At 42.5% G+C, this 25,558-nt stretch overlaps 1 protein-coding gene across 8 annotated transcripts in view; it reads right to left on the minus strand.

Moving 5' to 3' along the window:
* ARHGAP6 (Rho GTPase activating protein 6) overlaps positions 1–25,558 on the minus strand; it is a 341,022-nt gene that overhangs the window by 88,410 nt on the left and 227,054 nt on the right. The window contains exon 1 of one of the 8 annotated variants that reach the window (XM_041119493.1): positions 4,737–4,757. The exons of the other annotated variants lie outside the window; for them this stretch is intronic. The gene's annotated coding sequence lies outside the window, so the exon portion shown is untranslated. Of the gene's footprint in view, positions 1–4,736; positions 4,758–25,558 lie in introns of those variants that run through there. 8 annotated transcript variants of the gene reach the window in all.

The following is a 25,558-nucleotide window of genomic DNA, read 5'->3' on the forward strand; positions in this document are numbered from 1 at the left end:
TTTATCTCACCGGAAAAGAAAGCCGGGATATGTTCCAGTCTAGCTAATCATTTCAACCGTATCACCTCGCACAACCAATTTAAGTTTGCCTCATGTTCTGCAATAGGAACTAACATGTGATAAATGTTACTGAACTTAGCGGTGAGCTAACCATCCATCCCACCACATTGTCACTGTCCCTGCAAGAGACAAACAGCTCCTCTCCAGCAGGAGAGCTGACCAAGGTGGGTCTGGAGCCACAGCCTTCAGCTCAACCCAGTGTCCTTCCCCTTAAAGGCACTCATCTCCATCCTTGGGAGTTTTAGTTTTCTAACTATGTTTTCCTATTTTTCTTCAATGTTCTTCTCCAGTCCTACTGCTTTGTGGTCACTACTCCCCCTTCTGCCCTGCAGGACTGCACAAAAGGAAAACTACTGCTGTACAAAACAAATGAGAAACTAAACACCTATTAACATCACAAAAGAATACGACAATAAATCAGAAGGATGAGGAGGGAAAAGGACTGTCATTTATCTTCTGCTTAATACCGCTTCTGTATTACAGCACATACGGTATTTCAAATGCAGTATGATTTTAAAGATGATCACCCCTCGTAAACTGTGTGTTCTCTTTTAACCCATGAGTTGTCTAAGCTGTGGCGAATTATTTGAGGCTGTTCCAGAAAATGGCTGTCCATCTGTATCCCACCGGCCAGGCTGCGCCCCGAGGGATGACTCTATCCTGCTCCCAAACACTTCTGTCATCAAAAAGCACAGCCTCTCACAGCAGACACCTATTCTATTGTATAATGTAGCCCTGGGCTGGCCACACAGACCTGTTCTAGACAACACCACCGACTGCCTTTGCAAACCCCAAAATAAAAATAAATAAATAATGTTTGTAAAATGTTTTTCTTTGCCCTTCCTAACACAAGATGCACAAAAAGCTTTTGATACTCTACTGATCTGTGTACCTACAGCTGCTTAGGTTTACATCATGCTGGCATAAAATCAGCACAATTATGCTTGAAATAAATACAGGGACATTTTTTATAACAAAATGCTTGAAAGGTCAGCTTGTAGTACACTGCTGTTGAAGAAAACACATTATTAATCAGGATGTTACAGCATGTTTTTATTTGAGCATCTTATTTCATAACTTAGGACCCAGATTTTGAATGTAAAAAATTACAGAGTGTTTGTTTCCCACTGACCTTACCACCAAATTTGCTCAATCGAGTTTGAATTAATAAAGCTATTAAATCAGTTAGCATTTGTCCTGTCGTGGTCAGAATCTGCTCCTTCACTCTCAGAGAGGCTACAGACCTTCTCACAGACTGTTCTTTGTATAGAAGATATCTTTTGTACAGATACGAATCTTCTGCACAGAAGATAAACTCCAGAGAACAGATACTCTACCTGGCCAATAGCATTGTGTTACTACCTAAAGCCAAGGATGGAGATTTTATTGGCTCTGCTGACAGCCACCATAGATTTTCAAACTCCACAAGCCAAGAAACATTCATCTAAGCCATCTTATGGGCTGTGTTGGATCTAGACCTGTTTTCTAAATCTTGGACTCTGCCTCCCCACTAAAACAGCTCAAGGGAAACCAGTGCGGCACACAGACACAGCTGGGGCTCTGCAGAAGCTGTAAGGATTTTTTGTCAGCAGGTATATCAACGTAAAATTTGGAAGTAGATGTGTGTTAGCATGCATATTCATATCTGTAATGCAATGGCAGTTTGAGAAAAAAAACAGAAAATATTTAGAAGAGTTAATTATCAAAATAGTATTAATGGAATGAGAATACTCAGTTGTTACAGGTTGAAAACCAGGAAAAAAAGACTATTACAAGGATGAGGACCTTGTAACTTTCGCCTATGCCCCCCACTTCCCACCCAGGCTGACTTACTGTATGCCCCTAGATGAGCTTGGGCAGCCTGCAAAACTCGCGCTGTACCCTGCTAATGCATAAGCAAACAAAAGTAAAACAACAAAAATAAACCTACTGAAACTTGTAACACATTGTAACAAATGATTACCTGTTTTATTTTGCTACATATTTAACAAGTTTCCACAGAAAGGTGGCAACCAGGCCCGAGCATAGAGAGGTATGTAGGATGCGGTTACCTGGTCTTTTACAAGGTGGAGGGTTTTCCCGTGGGTTAACAGCTAACCTCACCGTCGTAGTGCTACCGCGATAGCGAATGTCCCCAACTGTTCTCGTTTGTACGGCACTGCTCTCTGAAGATTTTAGGAAGGTGTGTAAGTGCTGGTGGAGACAGACCCCGCCGTCCCCAAGGTGTCAATCCTGACTGAAAAGCAAGCACGGCTTCACGTACATCAATGGCGGGTGCTTACAGTTTACAAATATTTTACTTACATTTTATGTAAGGCTGTCGCTACACTTAGTGGGACACACCAGGGCGCCTGCCTTGCTCTAGACAGTGCTGATGGGGACGCTGCGGGCTCTCACAAGGCTCCCGTCCGACCACCCCGCAGGTTTCTTCGCAGGGAGGGGGCCGGCGTGGAGGCAGGTCGCACGTACGGTCTGGGGCTGGGAGCCGAGCAGCGACCTTGGCCTGGTGGTACAGCAGCAGCTACGCACGCGAAGGGAGAAGACATACACTTCTGGAGTCAGGGGGCACGCGTGTAATCGAGGTTAGGCAGCTGAACAAGTGACAACACATCAACAGCAGTGCAATTACTATCTGTGTTAGCACTGTTAACTTGCAGTTAATGAATGACACCATGTGCTAGCTCATGAACATGATGAAAGTTTTGAATTAATATATTTACAAAGCATTTTGCCAGTCAAAGAGCGCACATATGGTTAGCTACCTTAGCTCAGCCACCTGCTAAGCTTCAGCAGCCCTGTGATGCTCCTGATAGCGTGGCTTATCACTGCTGGTAAGGACAGTTGACCAAGACCATAGGTACTCTCACTCAGGGCTCAGGCTGAGAGCTGAGGAGTTCTGTGATTTCAGTTCAGGCTGGAGAAACTACAAGCCCAGAACCAGATGCTGAAATTTATATTTGCAAACTACAGGTGCCTAGGCTCAAGCCCTGGCAGTGACCCAGCTGGCAGGGAACGGCCTTAATCCACACAATTAAACTGCCTCCCTCTCCAAAGTGGCCACGTCCGAACGGTCTGTCATGAATAATCCCTGGCCTGTGCTAACTCTACACTCAGGAACTGTTTCAGACAGTTGGTCTGGACCTAAGCTACATCAGAGACATTGGCGATAACCCGACAGCACAGATGATCGAGCCCCGGCACCGGAGGATGCTCTCCGACATGGTTCAATCTCTCCATGTAGACATGGCCAAAGAGAGCAGAGGAGGAGGCAGAAAGGCAGATACACCTGCAGTCAGGGCATTTACGTATCTCTAAGAAAGTTACTCACACTCTGCAATATGCCCTAAGTGAGAGAAGATGTGAAGGTACTGTCGAGAGTAAAGCAAGAGGAGAGAGAGAGAAGCATCTCCTTGGTTTTCCTTCTGCTTCCACGATTGTGCTAGACTTGTGCTGCCTACTGCCTGACCTTGGGAATGCAAAAAGACATTCTTGCCCATGACTGATCAGGTCAATTCTTCAAACTTGTACAAAAAAGGTAATATTACACTTTGTGTTTTGTTTTTCCTGCCCAAGCTATGTGAAACATTTCCGTGAGAGTGAACTTTTGTGTATACCATGCAGTAGCAAAGTTTTAACTAACGACAAAAAATAACTAACATTTATCATCAATAGCAGTGCTATACCATTAATTAACATTTACCCATGTGAGGCAAGTCTTTCCAAGGTACTCTCAGTCCTGCTGACAAGGTCGTACTACTCAAAACTGGCACCAAGCTTCACCTAAGCTACATCTAGATTAAGGTCAAATGACAGAAGACTCAATGTATCCCAAATCAGGAAAGTCTGTTTCTACAAAGCTGATTTATACATTTGTTATCATTTGATGCTGTTTTCTTATAAAGCAGGCAATGGGGTTGCCTCTCTAAATTGTACGCTCCAGTTAAAGACAGATGAAGCTACTAGTATTATTTGCAGACAGTGGTAAGTACTTCTTTCACCCACTCGCCAACACACACCACAGTCAGTGGGACTTTATGTCCAAGCAGTTACGCACAAGATGACGTGTGCTGTTTGATGACAGCCAAATCAGTAAATCTCTCAAAATACAAAGAATATCTTTCCTTTGGCCATCCCGTTGTATTCGACTTGCAACAAATTTGGCTGTTGGCAGTCCTTAGCTCTGCAAAAGCATGGTAGCAGTGCTCTACTCATTGCACATTTTAAACCAGATTTTTCAGCTCAGTATATTATTTTTTTTCTATTTTCATGCCTGCACAATTCTTCTGATACCAGAACAAAAAAAAAAACCAAAAAACCACGAAGGACTTGTCTGACACGATGGGGTCCCTGATGGCTACAGTCTCCCAGTTCCCAAGAGGAGATCCCACTGTCTCTGAGTCCCTCTCTCCTGTTGTCCTGGGACAAGAGAATGGTTTGACATTTTCCTCAACTTCTGAAAGGCAAATGAAATAAGCAGGCCTGTGACCGACCAGATTTATTTTCCTATTTTCAGAAGCATAAGAAGGAGCTGTTGCTGCCTATTTAAGCTTTTTCCTTCAGCCCAGAGAAAATGATCTTTCCAAAGGAAAAGAGCTATTCCCCCCACTCCTTGGCAGGATAGAAGGTGATCACATTACTCCTTGAGAAGCAACATCAGAAGGGTTATTCTCACTTACCTCCACAAGGAAGCAAAAGGGGATCAAGGGTGTTTAAAACACTAACAGGCTCTGTGTAAGTGGAGCAGAGCAGGAACTTTAGGCTGGATAAGGATTTTCTTTAGAGTTTAGTTGTGCCAGCAAAAAAAAGTCCTTGTCATTTCCCTGTCAGTTAATGCAGATGAGCATTTTTCACTCTGTGATTTTACCTCAGCTAACTACTATCCAAACTACTATTCATCCCTTTCTTCTCCTACTTAATGCAGAACATCAACATCAACTTCTAATCAAAGAATGCTCACAGAACATGGAAATTATAAGCCATAGAAAATATTTGGGTTGATTTACACTACTACTGCATTTTATTTTTCATGGTATGAAAAAACAGTTGTAACCTACTATGCCTTTCTCAGCATATCTGCAATGTTCTTCCTCACTGAAACTTTAATAATGTTAATGGTAATAAAAATGAAAACATCAGTTAAAAATTAGTGCATTAGCCTAACTTCTATCACCATGAAAACCTTGGATTCTTTTGTCCTGAAACTTCACACCAGGACAGCAGAAACACCACGTCTGGCTGGCGAAATACATACCTAAATGCTTCAGAAGTCAAGAGCTTTATAGATCGAAATTGAAATTTTAGTCATACAATTTTGTTTTCTGAAGTTATTTCTGAATATTATCAAACCACACAGCTAAGTTAAGCTTGTTTTCATGACCTGACATAGTACTACTAGCACAGGACATGACCTAAATTGGCTTATTGTAAGAAAAGCAAAATACCTTAGTTTTCTTCAACTCCCAACTGTGATGATATGAATGATGGAAGACCTCAGGGCCTTATTTTTAAAGGCATGAAGTCATTAAGTGCTGGGAAATGAAAAGCCTTTCAGAATATGATCCAAATGCAGGAATTCACCCCTCCAGTCTCTTCCTCCTCTTCACTTGGGTGAGCGAGGATGTCCCCTGTATGGAGATCTGGGTGCTCACTCTCTGGGTAAGGCGCGGGTGACAGTTCTGCGATTGCTTAAAACTGTGTGCAAACAGATACTAATCCTCCTCCTCCAATACTGAATTTTGAATCTGAGAAATCTTTTTACTGAAAACCTATTATTTCTTAATGCAATGAGAACAGGACACATTCCTGCAGTATAAATATCAACTCCTCCCAGTTTTAAGCTCTGCTGATGGCAGCACTTGGAAAGTGTGACCTCCTTAACTTTGATGCACACTTTTGCAGAGAGGTCACTTCAGATAATACTTTTAGCAAGACAAACACACCACACCATTATAATAATAAATGATACGTGAATTATAAATTTGGCACAAAATTCTATACTCTGTGAACAAAATTACATTAAGATAGATAAAACAGCCAGGAAAAGCAGAAAAGAAAATTTTAACTCTAGCGAGGGAGTGGTCTTCAAGGCAGCTCTTAAGTAAATATTTTTATCAATTTTTTTCTTGAAAGTCTCCTGTGAGGTTTCTCAAAGAAAAAAACCCCAACCCCCAAAAAACCATGAGAGCAAAAACTCAACACAGCAAGAAGGGATCATGCACAGCTCTCAAATATTTTTGCAGATTCTCCAGTTGCTAAAACCTATTGTTTTTTTAAGGCTATGACTGCTCCCACATTCCTCTCTCAGAATCTGCTAAAGCTGTGCTGTTGGCAAGTATTGCTACATTACTTTTAAATGACATTTAGTCCTTTTGCTCTTGGTACTTATGAACCGGGCTTCAAAATTAAAGGGAACTGCCCTCCGAGATTGCAGAAACAATGGAGAAAAACCAAAAAAAGTTCAAACATTTGCATTCTGTCTCAAGCTAAATTCCCAAATCCAAAGGAACTTTATCACTAATTTGCTGTTCCCACAAAATGCTTAATAATAAATGATCCAAATTTCCAAATAGACTGTAGAAGATTTGTCCTTGATAGCTACAGACTGTTTATTTTAATTCAGATGCTAATATATGAGCATTGTTTTCTTCTGATATAATGATAGCCAAAGCAGTATTTTTTTTCCTCTTGTTACAAATACTAAAATTGGAGGAAAACGGAGGGCTGGATCTTGACCACTTGCCTCCTAGGTACAACATTTGCTGCGCCAGTGAGTATTACAGTCACGTCGTGACTACAACAGCAATTTTTTAAGCCTGACAGTGAATACTCTTCTTCCTTTGCAATGCAACAGCAACCATACCTATACAGAACTATAAAGTGAAAATTCCAAAGGAGAGAATGAAGATTTAGCTGGTCTACGCGCTAAACACTCTGACTGAGGTTAATTCTAGCAGACCTCTTGGGAATGCCTTGTCTGATCCATGAGACGGTGCCACCGGCCGGGGAAGGAGCCTTGGTGCTGAGAGGTGTCCTCCAGCAGGGAGGGTCCCCTCCAGCGAGGACCCACCTCCACCCCACACCGTTCACCACGGCATCGCGGGCACGATGCTGGCCGAGCCAGCCGTCACGGAGTTGGAAAAGAGCCACAACGCGGCACCGCGCAGACGTGTCCGGCACGCGTAGGGCAGCGCTAGCGAAGAGACACCCAGCTTAGTCTCAGAGTTAACACACGGCATTTGACAGCTCTGTGCCATTACTGCTTTCAGAAGATTGTCATCCTACTTTCGTGAATAGTAAAGGAAAAAGATTAGTACTGTAGATAAAAACGTGCCCTCCTGAGACCTGGAATACTATTTGGTGTGCCATGGCGTGATGTGCTGGAGTTGGCAGCCACTCCGGGCCAAAGGGCAGGATTTCTTTTCCAAACTCCTCCAATCTTATTAATCTTTCCGCAGGAATTAAGTAGAGATAGCAATACTGTTTTGATGGCTAATGCTTCATGTAAAAATAAGCTCCTAACGACTTCAGACAGAAGGCAAATCTGCCAGTCAGCAAAACAGTTAAGTACATGCTTAGCTTAAGAAGTTTTGCTATCTATTGTGTACAACTATTCTCTTGAATCATAGAAGTAGGCTGGGTTTTGTATGGCTGAACTTGAGCTATTTAGCAGCTCATCTCACCCATCCTTGCATCCTTTGACCTAAAGAGGTGCTCCCTCTTTATTGACTACAGTGAGGTACAAGACAATTGCCTTATAAGTTTAACTGGTAGATGAGAAAGCTCATGCTCAAAAAATCCTACCCATAATGGCTTACCAGTAACTCAGCGAGACAAATCTGTCACCACTATATTCGTTACATGAACTCAAAAACTGCCACAGCAAGACCCAGGCCAAGTCCTATGTTACTTCAGAGTAATTTTACTTCATAACACCAAGATAAACAAAATACATCTTACAGTTTCCTTTTCCAGCTACCCGCCACCCAACACATCCTGGTTTTATCAGCTTCAGCTAGGAGGTAAAACATTTTCATCCTTCTGACATACTCATTCACTTTAAAATACCTGGTAGCAGGAAGAAAGTGATTCATTATTGCATTCCATCAGTGTCACGCAGCTCCCAGTGACGTAAAAGCAGAGCACTGCAAAGTGAACCTGACCCACAGGGTCTTCAGACAGAGAAGATTTACTTCAAAGCAAGTTCAGAAGATGAAACCACATCAACTATAAGGAATGCCTTCAAGTGCCAGTCCCAGTTTATCAGTCCAAAAGTTGTTTTGAACATGGAAGTTCATGCAGTAAATTTCAGGGTTTGCTATATTGTATGACAAAGGAATTTGCCTAAACATGGGAGATGTTCACGCATTTGTATTCAGGCAACTCTGCAGTCATAAAAGTCCATGGTATCCTTGAAGTGAAGGGGGAAAAACAGAAAACAAAAATCTTGTCCAGTTTTAGGGAGTACATTTGCCTGTACCTAATCAGAAAGCTCAGAAGCGTTGAATATTTGGAAAAGGTTATCTACGTAAGAAAAAACTTGATCATTACATTAGGAAAAGAGAATCACAGATTTTGGAAACTATGATATCTGCTTTTTTTCCTGCTTTAGTGTTTTAGCTAGTACAAAAATATTTCCCAGTCCTCCAAGACCAGATGGCTTTAAGTTTTAACCTTGTGGACTGCAGCAGCAAAGCTGGAACAGAACTGGAAACACAGAGGTTTTCATTCTCATGAAATGGTAATGGTTTGAAAACTTAGTTTCAGCTCATATCAGGTCCACGACAAAACTTTCAAAATGTGTTCCAGAAGGAGGTTCTGGGTTGGGGAAAAAGATAGGCAAAAAAAAAAAAAAACGTTTACCAGAAAGCCTCTGTCTGCCTTAGTTTCACTTAGCAAATTCAGGACTTCTCAAAATTTGTGACTTTGGGCCAGTGTCTCTATGTAGGCAATGCTAGACTAGAAACTTCAGGGCTTCCAGACTCTTGGCTCACCTGAAAGACATCCTAGTAGACCCTGTGGTTTTAAGATCTGCATCTTTGATTTGCCATAAATTAATCAAACTTTGCATGTTTTGTCACACAAAGTTTGAGCGTTTTTTCAAGGAATGATTTTACTCAAATTTTCTGTCTTCTTGTACTGCTGCATGCTGTTCAGCACTCAGGATACTGAAAAACTTCTCTAGAAAATGATGTCATCATAGGTATTACAACTCGGATTGTAACAGCACAATCAAAGCAATGCTTGGCTTTGCCATCTGTTCTTAGCCAAGGAAATATACTAAGCTGACATACTTATGGATTACTGTTGTCTCCTTTTCTTACCTCGAGGAAGGAATATCTTCTTTGAAAGGTATTAACACCTTTGAAATGGTACCAGAGCCTGATGAGAGCCCAGGTATCGCATTTCAATTTTCTTCTGCTTTTCTCGGTATACACAATCCTCAAAATCTCCATCACTGACAGACTAGCATAGATATTGACGTACCTAGAGGCATATTACTCCTGCACTAGCACTTACATTTGTTACACAAACACCCAAATGCCAAGCATTTAAAAGGGCTGCATCAAGGCACCTAGAAAGCAAAAAACACAAGTACCCTCATGGGGACAGAAGTTAGAAGGAAGCAATAGAACCGCTTCCTTGCATGCTCCATAGCTGAAATTCAAACACAAGGGAAGACAATATATGAGGCAATACTCTGCATGGACAGATATGGCACTGTACTGTGGTGTATAGACACTTTTCCCTTAGACATCCCACGTGAGTAACTATTTTGCACGTTTCTTCCATTGTGCTTGTATTATGTTATCCTCCCACTTGGGGAAGGGGGTATATAATAAAAGAATATGCTCCCTATTTTGGAGAATACAATAGTTTTCTTTTGTGGTTTGAAAAGATGCAGACCATCGAATCACATGAAGGACAAACTATGGTCCAAGAGCTTTTATTATATGGTCTGAATAGCATAACAGGGGCCATCCCTGAGAGCCTCTATGTACCACCAGGGTATACATGTTAACGGCAAGAACACAATAAAGTTGGTGTCTTTCTCCATCTGTGCATCCATCCTGCGGCTACGATTCAATGGGAGCTGGTTACATCACGAACCAACATTGCCAGCAGTCCAGCAACATCCACAAATGTGGAACCTACCACCTCTCCAACACACGCTCTTTATGGCACTCTGGCACCAGCTGACGCAAATCCCCAGGCTGTATCCAGTTTTATCAGCAGCACAGCACCAACCAAGCCTGCCAATGCCAGCTCAAACAGCACAACCGCAGGTGGGTGAACAACCAAACCTGCCCGAGCAGCCTCAGCATCCCGTAAATCCCAGCCAACCGATGCGACCCCAGCAGCTGGGGAATCCCCACCTGCGCACGTCCCCCATGAATCCACTGCCCCGTCTACTCCTGGACATGCCTCTGGAGACACGGCAGTCCACCGACTAGAAAAAGCAAGAGGAAATCATAAGAAAGCTTTTTTATTATCGTTATTTTTTATTCCTCTCCCCTCAGCCATTATGGCCAGAGAGAGTGTTAGTTAAATCAATGTATCTCTCTGTGCAGCCACACTCTTGTCAGGTTGGAATTGGTTTCTATCAGCTTAGCTTCTGTCAGATTGGAGCAAAAGATCAAATTTTAAACAAATCTGTAATTAAACCAGGCAGATGACTGTCAGATCAGATCTCTTACTGCAGATTTATCATATCAATACAGCCTCGAGTCTGTCCTGTCAAAGCTTCACAAAGTTACATGGAATTTCAGAGGAAGAAAAGTATATTAACAAACTGTGCAATGCTGTACAAAGGGAAGACTACACTTTACAGGACCTCGCATCCTACAGGAAAATATAAACATACTAACATCATGGCCTTTGCAACAGATAAGAGTTAACAACATGCCCTTTTATGTTTAAAAGAAACCAAGTATGCAATATAGTACGTGCTCACTATGTGATTCAGAAGGCAGGAAGATTATAACAGCTTCTTCTAACAGTGCAACAAGCTTCCACAGTTTTTAGCTCACTGCTTTTCTCCCCGTTTTATACTTAAAGCTCACTAATGCTTTTACTTGGGAAAAAGCTGCAATCCTCATTCTTTCGGTATCTTAGAACTCATTTCTTATCACCACTGGAAAAGAGACAAAACACAAACCCCATCATCACTGTATGAGAGCTCTTCGTAAGGCTGGTTTTAATTTCATTCTTTTCCTTCTCTTCCAGGATTAGAGAGACCAGGAAATCAGAAAAAAAAAAAAGCTAAAGCATTTTAGGCATTTTCACTTGCTTTCAAAAAATCAATCCATCTCCTGTAGTCAGCAGTGCATGCCTCTGTTAACCCTCCTTCTCAGTGAGCACTCTAACTGGAAAAACAAAAGTGTGTAATTAGCAGAGAATAAAAATGCTTTAAAACAAACCAAAACAAGCCAACAATGTTTTCTGTTGAGCTTGGGATTTAAAAGATGAGCTTGAGGTGTTACACTTTGTACCAAAATTAGCACAGTGATTGAACAGAATAAACATGTTATCCCGAAAAATGGTCACACTGTGGTTTGAAAAGCTATGATATACCAAATTATAAAGGCAATCTTACAACTTTAATCTGCAAAAAAGTACTTAAAATAGAGACATACCTAATACACACAATGAACTCGTACTGTGATTTAATTTTACGTTAGACGGTGAGAACATGACACCATTGCAAAGTACCCTGCGCTTCTAGTAAAAAACATAGATAATTAAATCTCCGTGGACTGTTTCTAGTTTTGTTTTTACAAATCATCTGAGAACACAAGGCCATATCTTACTCCTTCCGTTACTAATGAGATAAGAAAGAATACATTTTTTTTTCCTGAGAGAACTGAGAACTTCATAAAAAATATTTTATTAAAATCACTGACTTCACTCACTCCGTGTCACAAGAGTCTAAACCATTTACACTCCTGTAAAAAGGCACACTCACAGAGGGAGTTATTAGCTATAATATCCTTAAATTAAATTTGACAGGCTTATACCTTAAAAGTTACCTCTATTAAAGGCACAGTGACAGATCACAGGCTATACCTGCATCCTCAACAGACATACCTAAGGGAAAGGTAGGAGAGGGGTATTTGCTACCAACGCAGTGAAGACAGTCACTAAGCTGGCTTGCTGGGGGAGGATTTACACCACATACTTGTCAGAATTCACTTTCCCAAAGAGTCAGGAAAACAAAGAAAGAGGCTTCAATTTTTTCAGTTAAAAAAAAAAAAATCCCCTCCCTGGACTGACTGGGGGAAGCCAGCACCACGCTGCCTGTCAGCCCGCTTTGACAGCAAAAACGCTGCCGGAGTTCTCTCGGAGAAAGACAGCAGAGCTGACGGCAGCAAAGCAGTGATTCAGCCAACAGCGATGAGCCCTGGCCTCTAAGAAATCCCCAAAACGTGTCCCAACAGCGAGCGCAGGCTGAGCCTGGGCTAGGTACACCCCGGGCGCTCGGCTCCCGGCTCTGCTGCTGCCCGGGGTTGGGCTCACCGGGCACCCACACCTCGGCCACGCTACGCAGACATCCCCGAGACTGCAGAGACTGTACTTCCAGTCCCTCAAAAAGATCTCTACGCTTCCATTTTGCTTCATTCAACACGAACAAAACCACCTAGAAGTGAGGAGGGTTCAACCTGAGCTAGCTGTCTCCACGACAAACTTGCTAGAGGCGTTGCTGTCAGCAGCGTCAACATGAGCCGCCTTATACCGCCTGGCTTTAGGTCTTGGCTTTAGGCAGAGGCATCAGGCTCTGGCCCTCCTCAGCATCACTGCCAAAACCCCTCTCGAAGGCATAATTTCTTCTGTTCTCATCTCCTTTATGCATGATGCTAGACCTAGGAATGATTAGCTCTTGTTAGCTTAATGGTCAAGGCAGCATCTCCTGAAGCCAACAGAAAGTCAGAATTCAACTATCAAACCCACTTAATCTTCTCATCCAAAATATTCTATACCTTTGGAATGCATGGCCAAAAAAAAAAAAAAACCCCAATAATTTTACCCTTTTTTCCCATTTTAAAAACCAAAGAAATTTAAGAATAACAATAACCACCTAGAAAAAGAAGGGGAAAAAAAAAAGCTTTAGTTGACTCCAAACCAACCAATCATTTGCTTTTCTAATCAAAGCAAAACCCCATCTTTGCATTATGCTGCCCATACACTGAGATTTTTCTTCTGCATCTTGACAATGTCCTTCTGCATAGATGCTTGCACTAGGAAAGAGTAACTGGTATTGAACATTTCCAAATAACTGTATGGCAAGTGTTGCTATTTAAAAAAGAAAGGATTTTATCTACAACACTGGACATTTTGCAGAGCCCCATTATTAGATAACTCCTTAGTGTCCACTCCAGCCCTAGGAAGCTACACACAGCTCATCTCAAAGTCCCACAGGGAAGAAATATGGAGAACTGGAAAGAAGCTGCTGCAGCACCGCGGATCATGCGTTGCTGCAGCACCGCGGATCACGCACGTCAATTCGTCTGTAACTCCACCCCATGGGATTGCCCCACCATGTAACATGACACAAACAGAAGAGTTTAAACTTCTACTCGCCTCCCTTGAATTGGTGCTGTATCTCCCCCTGGATCTCAAAGAACAGCTTACAGCCATGAACATCTATACACAAAACACAGGAGACACAGTTCACATGAGGAAAAATGCAGCAGAAACGGGGGAAGCGAAATCTCCTTTCCACAAGGAATTACTCGGGCTTCCTCTGCAGGTTGCCTAAAGCCATTGGGAGGTAGTCAAGCTACCTCAAATTGACTTCATCCGCCTACGTGGCCCGGCACAGTGCTATGCTGAGTTGCCAACTCAAGTCCTGCACGAGCAGCAGCACTGCCAGCACGACGCTTCGCCTCTTGCGGAGCAGAGCGGCATGGCGCAGCCTTCCCTCTGCCGGGACGGAGCACACGGGGCTGCCCCAACGGCCTTGGTGGAGATGGAGTTCAGTTCCATGAAATGTAGGAAATTGAGCAAAGCAGTGAAAAATAAAAGAAAGCAAAGATGGAGGAAGACAATTTAAAAAACGAAGGGAAAAGTATGGTGAAAGAGAGTGGGACCAATAAGCAGTATTGGACAGACACAACTTTGAACACTGATTAAAAAGTTACTGACCTTTAAGCACAAGTAGAAGCAAGAACACTGAATTCAAGTGGAAACTGTTCAGTTTAATCTGTTCTTAAAGGTAATCTGCAAATTAAGATCAGGCTAATTGCCCTCATTTGCTTCTGAGAACCAAAGTGAGTCTTTGAGAGAAATGAGAATCAGGAACTGGCATCAGAAAAAGGAAGATATAAAACTAGATCATTTGAATGAGACCAGAAAAAAGACTGAGGCAAAAGCCCTTTGCACATAGGCCAGTGGACCCAAAGGACAACGAAAATCTTGCATATCAACATTCTGAGGGATCTTTACATCTTCTTACCTGTTGGCTCACTAGGAGATTTCCAAGGCCACAAGTGACAACTCAGAACCACAGCCAACTGGGAAGCATGTTGGCACATTAACCATTTGCAAACACAAAAAATGCGTATCTCTGAATCCACACTTCTGAAAACCTGTCCCCTAAGATGGAGATTTTGTAAGAGCAAATCAGTTATCAGTTAGATACCCGTATGTTACCACCTTGCAATGATTTTATAGCTGCCATTTATGGTTTCAGAAAGGTCCATTTTTATGATTACCCTGAAAAAGAGACATGAAAAGAATAAGTGCAAACAATCTTTTTCCTTCACATATAGTCTACTTCTATAGAAATGCAGCCCACTATTCCAATGCCACTTGTTCCAGAAGTCCTCCCCCATGTATTTACCATTTTTAAATTTTGAAAGCAACATTTCCCAGTTTGCTAGCTCCCACCTGACAGAGAATTATTCCCTCATTTCCTAACGTATAACTAAGGAAAAACAAAAGATGAGCTCAACTTGCCATCAAGCAACATACCCGCTAGCTTCGCATTCCTTTTTCAGATAGAAAATGACACACCTGGATTTAAGGCCTATTCCCCTCTCCTCTACCTTTGCTATACAGCCTTTCATAGAGGAAGAAGGCATACCAGCATAACATATTTGCATGGAGCAGACAACTCAAGGAAGTTAAGAAAAATCACCTGCATCTTACCGAGCTCCTCCTTCTTCCTACAGCTACCGACTTACTGCTAGAGCAAAAGATAACTTCTATAAACACGTAACATATTTGCCATAGGGCACTGCGGGAAATCAAGGCACAGATAAGCAACGCCTGAAAAGACCTTAATTTCTTTAGCCACAGCCAATTGGCTTTTGCAGGAGACCATTAACTGGAAAAAAATCCTCTAAGAGACTAAAAGGCACAGGCTGGGAAAGAAAACACAGAGGTAAGAGAATGACAAGAAAAGAATTAGGGGGAGCCTCCAGCAGATTGCAGGGGGCATCACACTAGCAACCTGAGAGAAGATGGAGGGGAATTTCCAAAGATACAGAATCAAGGCAGCCTGAGATAGTGAGAAGTACCAAATATCCCACTAGAGACAAGAGAAAAAGGTATATGAAACTTTGGGGAAAGCAAAGGGACATTGGTGTAAAGCAAGAATAAAACAGAGAAGGAGAGCTTATCAAAAGAATGAAAATCAATGTGAGACCACATGAAATTAATTGAAATTCATCTAGAAAGCAAAACAGTTATGATTTCCCCCAAGGGATTAATATTTCTAGTTTCTCTTGATACAAGTTCACATGCAAAGACTATTTATTATTGTTGCCTAAAAATTCCAGCAAAGTAAAGTACAAGTATTCTCAAGTCTAAAGCATCCATGGGAAATTTCTCTTCCTCACAGCTAAAATCAACCAAATTGGTACGTTTCAAATATCATAACATGACGAAAAAGAACAGCATGAAGTGGCTCAGGTATTTTTTTTCCATCACTTTTATTCTACCATCAAAGCCATGTAAAATGACTGAAAAACATTCTCTGAAAAACAACCCAGTTAAGAAATTTTTGGGGCCCCATAGGGATTCCCAGCAACTCAGAGCTGTTTGTGGAATGCAGCCGCCCTGGGAGGCTGCATCTCTTTGCCAAGCAGGAGCAAAGGGATCCCATCAGATACTAGTTGTCCATAGACAATTTTACCTGCAATAAGATCAATCAGAAAATGATCTCCCGAGAGAATTATTGTGCCATTAACTTGAGTGGATCTGCATGTTATCGTGCATTAAAGAGTGGAAAATTTCCACAAACTTAAAAACTTAGGGCTTAAAGTCCACTTAGAGCCCTGTAAACTGATTAAGTCCTTGATTAATGAAGAGAGAGGAATGATTTTGAAGGCCTCTAAGGTACAAATCACTCCCCTGCAGCTGAGAAAGAGAGCAGCCCAGAGTTACAGCAAACACTAAGAGCCCAACTGGAACATACTGCTTTGAAAAAGGCAATTAATAGACCTTGACTACAAGGTCAGCCACCCTCCTGGTTCCTCCCGTCATACAGGCTCCCCTCCCAAACCTTCCCCAACCACGTGGGCAGCCCAGAAGTCAGCAATGGTCCACCTAAGCGCGACATTTTTATGAAGAGAACCATTGGTAAGGTCAGGGCCATGGAGATTTCCAGACACAGGCTCTTATTTCACATGACTTAGTCTTATAATTTTATGTCTGTTGAGTAAGTGTTATTTTAGGCCCAAGCAAGCTTCTCCTTAAGTTAATGGATATGCACATACCATGATCAAAAAGCATGCCTGCTGTTATTAACAGATCACATTTTCTCTCACATGTAGTTATGCAAAGCATGAACTCAGACCAAGTTAAGCATGGCACCAGGGAAAAAAAAATTAATGGTAAAGACTAAATGGAGTGGGCAGAATAGATCACAAACATGAAGAGCAAGGATGAGGATGGAACAGGAAACTCTAGGTGGAATTCCCCCAGCCCTGGTGAATGCCGAGGTATACAGATCAAGCTCCCCTTGATCATGTTTTGCAGAGACAGATAAGGTACTTCTTCCATTCCTGAGCAGCCCAGGATGGACCCAGTTACTTAAAGGGTGTCTTCCTTTATCCTCTTCCACAGATACTTGGGCAAGATAAAACTGGTGGCACTCCAGCACTCACAAAAGAAAATGAGAGAGAAGTCTCCCAGAGAAGAAACAGGGAAGGAGGAAAAATTAGTTGACCTTACGACCCACAAACGGAGGAAGACAGATGAATTAATATCTTCATTCCTCCTCAGTGCAGGGCAAGATATGTCTAAAAAGACTCCCAGTCAGTTATCAAAGTTTTCCTCTTCTGAACTGTCACAGACATGTTCTGTGCCTCACTGAGCTCTCCTAATAAACACACACCTCTCTCCCCAGAATATGGATAAATTATCTCAGTAATGTTTCTAGCTTGGTGTAATATGCTAATCTATAATAATAACAGAAATGTACATATCACTATCGTCTTCAAAGCACTGCGCAAATACTAATTAAACTGATCAATGAACACTGCACTGGGGGAGTGCTAACATGGGCTTAATACGTTCATAGGTACGTAGGCGGCTAATGTTTACGGTCAGTGTTTAATTTATGTGCCCGATTTCACCTTCCAAGAAAGGTTGCTCCCTTAAGGCAGGTCATCCGTCTGCCTGCAAGGGAAGGGTGAGAACCAGGAAGCAGCGGCTGACTCGGTGCCAGACCCCGCCTGACAGTGGAAAAAGCCGCTTCAGAAAAGCCTGGAATGATCCCAAAACCTCCCTGCCTCCCAAGCTAAGAGAGAGAGAAAACTTTACAACTTTAGGCGGGATAACGCCGGAGGTGGCTGACATTTCAAGGAATAGCATACTAAATTGGAAAAGTAAACCTTGGGACACAAAGCAGGTCTGAGGCAACTCTGTGACGGTGGTGCTTAAAATTTATTTTGGACTAGAGTGTCTTGCAAGCCACCCAGAGGAAGAGTAGAGACCGGCAGGAGGGCACACAAGCGTTCCCCTCCCAAGCTACCCACCATCCCGTGTGTTCAGGCCGTCAGAGCCGAGGAAATCCATCACCCCTGCCACCACCTCTGCCAACGTGCCAGATTTGTTATTGTTTTGCAAACCTGATAATCTGGCTGATAGATCCTGAAAGACAACAGATACAGGCATTGCAGCACTGCATCTCTACAGGTAAACAGCTCTTGTTATTACATCCTTGTGAGCACATCTACAGCCTGAGGTGGATGATCCACAAGTGGCCGAAGTCTTAAACCACGATGAGACCACATTAATAAGCCTCTAGATTGACAACATGCACAGAAAAATCAAGATTTTCTTTGTAATGCCATTAACTAACAGCTTTTCAGTTTAGCTTTCTCCAACCTGCCAGCCACAACCTGCCTACCCATTTCTGAGGTCCAGTGTGTACAGACAGATCACTCCACTGCCAAGCAGCTGTTCTGTAATGGCACGGTAACTGCATGGGATTATTATCTAGCTGTAAAATCTTAAGTCGGTGAAAGCTCCTGCAGACTTAACTACCAGAAAAAAAGCTCCAGCTTCTGTTCTAAATTGATCTCCTATATAACATACCCATTAGCAGAGTTTAACCATCAACAAACTGTACAGTTTAATTTGGTCTAAAGATAAGCTAAAGAAGTTAGGTGGGATGGCCATCACCAGGAAGGATACGCTGTTACTCTTCGGGAAAAACCAATACAACTCTACAGACACCCAGGCATCTTGGTACAACAATGTCTCCCAAATTGCTTTCATTTCCAGGCGGAGGTGCTCTGTGTTCTATGTGCTGGGAAGAGAGGGCAAGTCTTTGGTCGTCGTATTTCCAAGCTTTCCTTCCTCCAGCCCAGGAGGACAACTGCCTGCTGAGGGAACCTACACTCTCAACAACACAACTTCCCTGCTTCAGAAAGGAGGTAGCCTTGAATTAGCTTTGACCCACACCTCTGAGAAAAGGAATCTCATTGCAAACAGCAAAGGCTTTTCCATGGCCTCCCTTGCTTCTGCAGAAAAAGCAACGCCCTGGCAGTACGGAAGCCCTCAAAAGCTGAGAGCTGCTACACCCTGTTACAGCCCAGCTTGATTTTCACCTCTGAAGAAGCTACCACCCCAATCAATCACATGAGTTCACAACAGTGTGATAAAGTAACAATAATTATTTTGGAAAAAAAATGAATATTTTGACAATGCGACAGAATTTGGCTTTGCCAATGCAGCTGCTCCATGGCAAATACATCTAGGAATGGGTGAAAAAGTGGCTGCTATTTTTCCATAACTTGTGTTAGGAGGGTTGCACTTGTAAATTTAGGTCGCAGAAGCTGGGTTTGTTCATCAGTGAGCTTTAAAAGTACAGCTGTTGATGCTCCTCTCCTTATTTTGGTCTATCTGGTTTTGCTAACAGAATTCCCAGCGAGTGAGTGTAAACACCAGCTTCTCCTAACGGAGATGTTATATATTCATAAACAGATGGATAGATTTGTAACCACCTAGGCAGCACACAGAGCAGCGAGAGCTACGGAAATTCTTTCAGTCTGAGACTTCAGGTGCGCACAGTCCAGACATCTTACCACCGCAGCACAGGCAAGGTGGCAGTGAGAAACCCGCTGCTTAGCCACAATGCATGGGAAATGGCAGAAAGGCAAAGGAGGATGAAAGATTTGTCAGACCCGTGAGCATAAATAAGCACTTCTGTAAAGAAGTAACAGCCCCTACGCAAGTGCTGTTTTTACATTAAATGCTAAATACACCTCCTTGTAAAATGGAATGCAACTATCAATACCCGTGGCAACGTAGATCATATAAATACTTAGAAACAAAGGCCAGGCCTCACTGAAAACTCTCCAAATGTGTTTGGGTTAAGAAATATTGCAGCCCTTTGTGCTGCAAGGTTGGACTGCATTTAACACTCAGCGATATCATATATCAAAGAGAGCTTCTTCCTTTAAAGAGCTGAGTGCCTTTCTTAGAAAGCTACCAGAACTTCTTTCCATCTTTTTTTTGGCAGTCTCGCATCACCAAAAGTTATCATATGCAGACATTAGGCAACAGAGATAACACTCCATAACTCTCCATATACTGGATCGGGTCCTGGATAACAAGACCTACTGCAACTGGTCCAAACAGGGCTGGAGCTCTCAGAAGTTCCACTCTCGGGCTACGACTACAGCTGATTCAACAAATTCAAACCCAACTCCTTTTAGCAGAGCATCAATTATTTGATAACAAAAGTCAACATATCTCAGCCACCCCTTATCTGCAGCTAAGTCTTTAACTACACTCTTACGTAAGGCTACAGCTTACTCATTGACTCGCCAGGTTTCACACGCTATATAAGAGCTTCCTCCAGAGGCTCCGGCGATACAGCGCCGTGCTCCGGCATCCCACGCTGCATTCCCACGTACCAGGCACTCCCCGGGCCTCTCCATCAGGAGCCCCCACGCAGGAGGGTGGCCACGGCACGACCCCGACACTGCCAAGGGGGTGTTTCTTCCTAGGATGTGATCAAGGGATGCTCGAGGGAGTCCTCGGGGAAGGCACGTCCTCCTCGCCGCAGCCTCACAGCACGACCTCTCTGCTAGCCACGAGATAAGGAGCCCACTGCACGAAGCCTCACTCCTTAGATAAGGAAGCCAGTTAGGAAGGGGTCGTACTCACCAGCGTCCGCCCGGGAGAAGCCGTCCGCATGGTCTGCGGAGCTCGGCGTCCCTCTGAGCCTTCCCAGCCGGTCAGCGTTTGCACTGACACCTTCAGCATCGCCTCCCCGACCGCTCGCTCAGCTCCCTCCCTCTCCTGCCTGCCGAGGGTTTAGCATCTCTCTTCGATGTTAGGCTCAGCCTTGGACAGGGTGGCCTGCACAGAGCCAGCCAGAAGACGTCTCTCCCAGTTGATGCTGTTAGATTCACTGCTATAGAGCTGGGCCCTACAGCCTGCACATACTCTCACTGCTTTTGCTTTTTTTGGTTGGTTTTGTTTTGAATATAACAACCTTTTTACCCTTCAATTTAAATCTGTGCATTTAGGGATGCATTAACACTAAACTACAGCATGGAAACCCAGTCACGCCTAAAATTTTATGCATCTCTCCAGAGGAATCACATGAACTTGTTAACTCAGTAAAATCAGTACAAACTAAATCAGATTTTCCTTCTACCTTATAAAATGCAGTGGTGCCTCAGGTGACCTCATGCACCCACCTTACAGAAAAATAAGTGCTAACATATCTTCAAAACCTTAGAGAAAAAAGCCATCCTATCATAACGAGGTAAATCTGAGCCAGGTCAGCTTCCCTTTCAAAGACACAGAATCTTGCCCACTAAATTTAATGTTTATGGACAATTTTGCATATGTAGCCTCCTATCATTAACAGCAGAGCATTTGTTTTCATTGGAGAATCACAGAGAACCATTTGCTGGAAAACACAGACTCATTCTGTTCAATTTCCCAAATGACAGTTTTCTGTCTTTAAAAACGCTGAAGATGAAGACAGGAGTGCTGCTTTTTGACAATAAAATACTATCATCAATTGCATAAACTGGCTTCAGTTCAACTCCTTTGGTCTGTAATTCCATCAGTATAAAGAAAGAAAAATCTTTGGTTTAATGCTACTTTCAAAATACTTCATAGTAGCTCTTTCTAGCCATTTAGCAAGAATTCATTTTCAAGAAAACTGCAAATAACTTCCTGTCATTTTTGATCTGGGGCAAAAAAAAAAAGTAAAAAGAGAGAATAAGTGCTCTTCCTTTATGTTTCGTAGGGCAAAAATGCATGTGTAATATCCATGCCTGAAAGGCTTTTAACTAGCACTAGGTTAGGTTACTAAATTAAACTGGATAAGGTCTCTCTGAATATCCTCATATACTTCTGTCTCAACATTCCTAAATTTTTAACTGATGCCAGTGATGACCAATCAGTCTGACAAACTGCAAATAACTTCCTTTTGCTTTCAGATTATACCAACACTTCTTCAGGTGAGCAACTGTGGTATATCTAAAGAAAAGTCTGAAGTGGTTGGCTAAATGAGACACTGAAATACTCCAATCACTCTACATCTCAAAGTTTAGTCGTTCACACCATTTACAAACATGTGCTGCCTTCCTACAGCTGCCACCAGCGTTAGCACACCCCAGCCGAGCACCCAAGAATCAGAAGCCCAAGAATTGTATCAAAAAGCAACAGCATACCCAGTTACGGAAAAAAAATCAAATAAATACCTGCACGTTCTCCCATGCCAGGGCACAATCCACAGTATTAAGTGGGAGGCTTATCTGAAACATAGTTAAATACAGGTGAGGGGAGATACCATTACCTTCAAAGGTATGGGAGGTTCGCATACTGTGTTTGTAATCACTCCCTGACCATCACATTATCTCAACAAATGTTTGCCTATTTCAAAACGACATAGGTATAAAAATGTTAGCATTTTCTGTTACATACAGTTGTTCATGTCACTGGTGCCCTTATCTGTTTCCTAGGAAATCAAGTATCTTCCTTTCACCTACACAGTAACAGTTCAGCGGCGCTGAAAGATTTCCATTTTGTCTGAGTTAAAGAGCAGAAACTATGCACATCGATCAAGTACAAGAAGTTCTGCTGGTGTCCCTCTACTAACGCAGTGCTATTTGGTAGTCATGGGATGCTGGATGAGGGCAGTCAGATGCAGTGGAAGGGATGAGAGCCAGCCTGGAAGAATTCCAGACAGAACCGAAGAAAAATAACTTCCAAGTAGCTGAATCAATGAACTTGACATGAAAACAAGAAGGGAGATGGGCAGCAGTCGGCATAGCACAGAGAATCAAGAGTGGAACATGCTGCTTAAGATGGGAGAGATGAGAGGAGGTTTGTATCACTGAGGGAAAGATGGTGAGATGTAAAGGAGAACTTGCAGCAGGGTGACCCTGAGGGAGCCTGAAGGGGTGAGCGTAAAAGAGATTTGGAGATGGGGTTGTGTCACTGGGGCAAGTCAATGAGTTGGAGAAAGAAAAATGATGAGCCATCTCAACGTCTGGGGAAGGATGCAGGAGGAGAGGGTTGTAGGAGGAAAATAAGAACAGACAGGATGCTATGGGGAGGAAGACATTCATGTCACAGGTTTCAAACGTTGGAAATTTCTCTTGGAATAAATACTGGTCACTAACACACAAAAGTCTAAAGAGAGAGCTTTCTGTCAGTCTTCCCTTTACTTCGAATACTTCAGTTACCTCTCTCATCTCACACAAACCCACAAAATGGCTTACTGAATGGCAAGAAGGTAGTAACTAGTCCTCTGCTGAGTTTAAAAATGCATAAAATTGGTAGCAAATGTTTATTACTTTCTCATCCGTGCAAAAAAATGTGCATGCTTCATGCACTGCTTCTCAGCAACTCAAGAGCAATGAACTTATTCCAGTTAAATACCTCAGTGTCATTCACTTGAAAACCGGTTCTTAGTTCAGTCATAATTTTTAGTAAGTGCACAGTGTAAAATTGTCATGAATTGTATCGAAGGTAATTTTTTTTTTTTTTTAACTGCGAAATGAAACACAGGATTCAAACCTAGGAGCCCTGGTTATGAGTTGTTAATGCTCAAAATATTAGCAAGGACATCTGTAACAAATTTTACTTCTAAAGAGCTAGGTAAACATATTCAGTTCATGAAAACAAGGCTTCAAAAGTGGTGTAAAAATTGTAAAACCTTATATTTAAGATTCTGTAATTGTTCATATTTATGTTTCATTTTATAAAGATGCTTAACGGTTTCATACCTACTCTTTAATTAAAATCGGTAACCTTAACTCAGCATTAATGAATTCTGATCTAACATAGAGAGCCCAAGGGGGAGGCAAAGTGCTATATAAGTGACCCTTTGCAGCCTAAGACTTCCAGTGAGATTTCAAGAAACACAGAGTATTAGCCGAACTGTCTTCCCCTAAAATCCATCTGTAAAATGCCCCCAAATTTCTCTAGTAAAACTGAAACCACTATTAAATTTAAATATGTAACCTTAAATTGGTGAATGAAAGCTCAGGTTAAGACAATTTTTTGATCTTAAAGTGAGTGTGCATATACTCTGGGATGTGATGTGTGGTTTCTGCTCTGGTATCATTCCTCTCAGACGTTAGCAGCCAGCTGGGTCCTAAAAAATTACGAGGGTTGAATTCTCTCCCTGGGCAGCAGTTACTGGAGCACATCTATGCCAGGGCTGGTTCTGCAACACTGCTGCGGGGAGGGCCAGCAGAATTCCCCTCCTGCCACAAGTTTGCATCATCTTTCATTTGCTCTATAATACATCATCATTCCTACATTAAAAAATAACTCCACGGTAACCAAAGAGAGTTTAAAACAATTTTGAAAAAAAATAATCACGGCGGGGAGGAAGGGAGAGAATGAGAAGAAAGGAAGCTACGAGATGAAGAAGGCTCAGTCCAGTGATATCCACATCTAACAAAATTTCTTCAGGCAAAACAAGGAATGCATTTATCCCTTGAAAAGTATACTTTTCAGAGATGCTTGAATCCTTGCTTTCTGGTATGTAAATAATTTCTTCTCTGCTGTCTCCATAAAGATCATGCAGTCTCGCAAATGTGGCTGAGCTGGGCAAACGAAGAGCCATTTCTCAGCCGAACTCATAAATTACTTATTGTTTTACTACACTGGAAAATTGGCAGGAAGCGGGGGAAGGTACGTCAGTTACACAAGACTTTATACCATCATTTATCCTTGCCTTCCATTAAAAAAACGTTAGTTGCTGTAGCAACTGTCAAACCACACTCTGGTTCCTCTTCCTCCAAGATACAGAACTTATCCAAAACACTCACATATAATGCAGTCCTCTCCCATCCAGAGGACAGCTTTCTGGCACTTTCGTGTTGTTTAAAAAGAAAGAGGCTCTCCAAGGAGCTGACAAATCCTTCGCAGGGCTTTTGCTCCAAGGTACGCTTCTGTAAAGACAATTACCTGAAATTGTTAAAATTCTTTTTTTTTTTTTTCCCCCTGCCTCTACCTTTTTTTTTCTTTCCCCTCTTCCTTTTTCCACCTTCCTTCTCTGCATTATGAAGAACGTTACTCCATGCAGCTTATTTCACCACAACATCTTCCCGCATTAAGCAAAATGCCTACACGTCCGTCAGGTGTCACTCCCTCTCTCATTCCTTCCCTCATGGGAAAGGCACACGCAATGGGGACAACATCACGTAACACACGTTGCAACATCTCTAGATCAGGAAAGGCAAAGTCAAAGACAGGTCTCCTACCCAACACCTAAAGAGACAACCCCCTCTCCACAACCATCCACAACCACCACTTCAGTCATTCCTAGGGGATCCCTGCTCTGTCTCCAAGGAGAACAAGCCTTCTCTCAACTGGCTGAAATTCTCCTCCACTGGACAGATTTGAATAGGCTAAAACAAAACAAACAAACAAACAAACAAATAAATGAGGGGAAACCATTAGCATCAAAAGAGCCCTTCAGAAAGCTGTCAGAAATTACAAATCATACACTACTGAAGAAAATCTCATGAGAAAGTGAAAACATGTCCCTCCCCTTTGTGCAGCATGC

The sequence above is a fragment of the Aquila chrysaetos genome, chromosome 23 (assembly GCF_900496995.4).
Source record: "Aquila chrysaetos chrysaetos chromosome 23, bAquChr1.4, whole genome shotgun sequence".
Lineage (NCBI taxonomy): Eukaryota > Metazoa > Chordata > Aves > Accipitriformes > Accipitridae > Aquila > Aquila chrysaetos.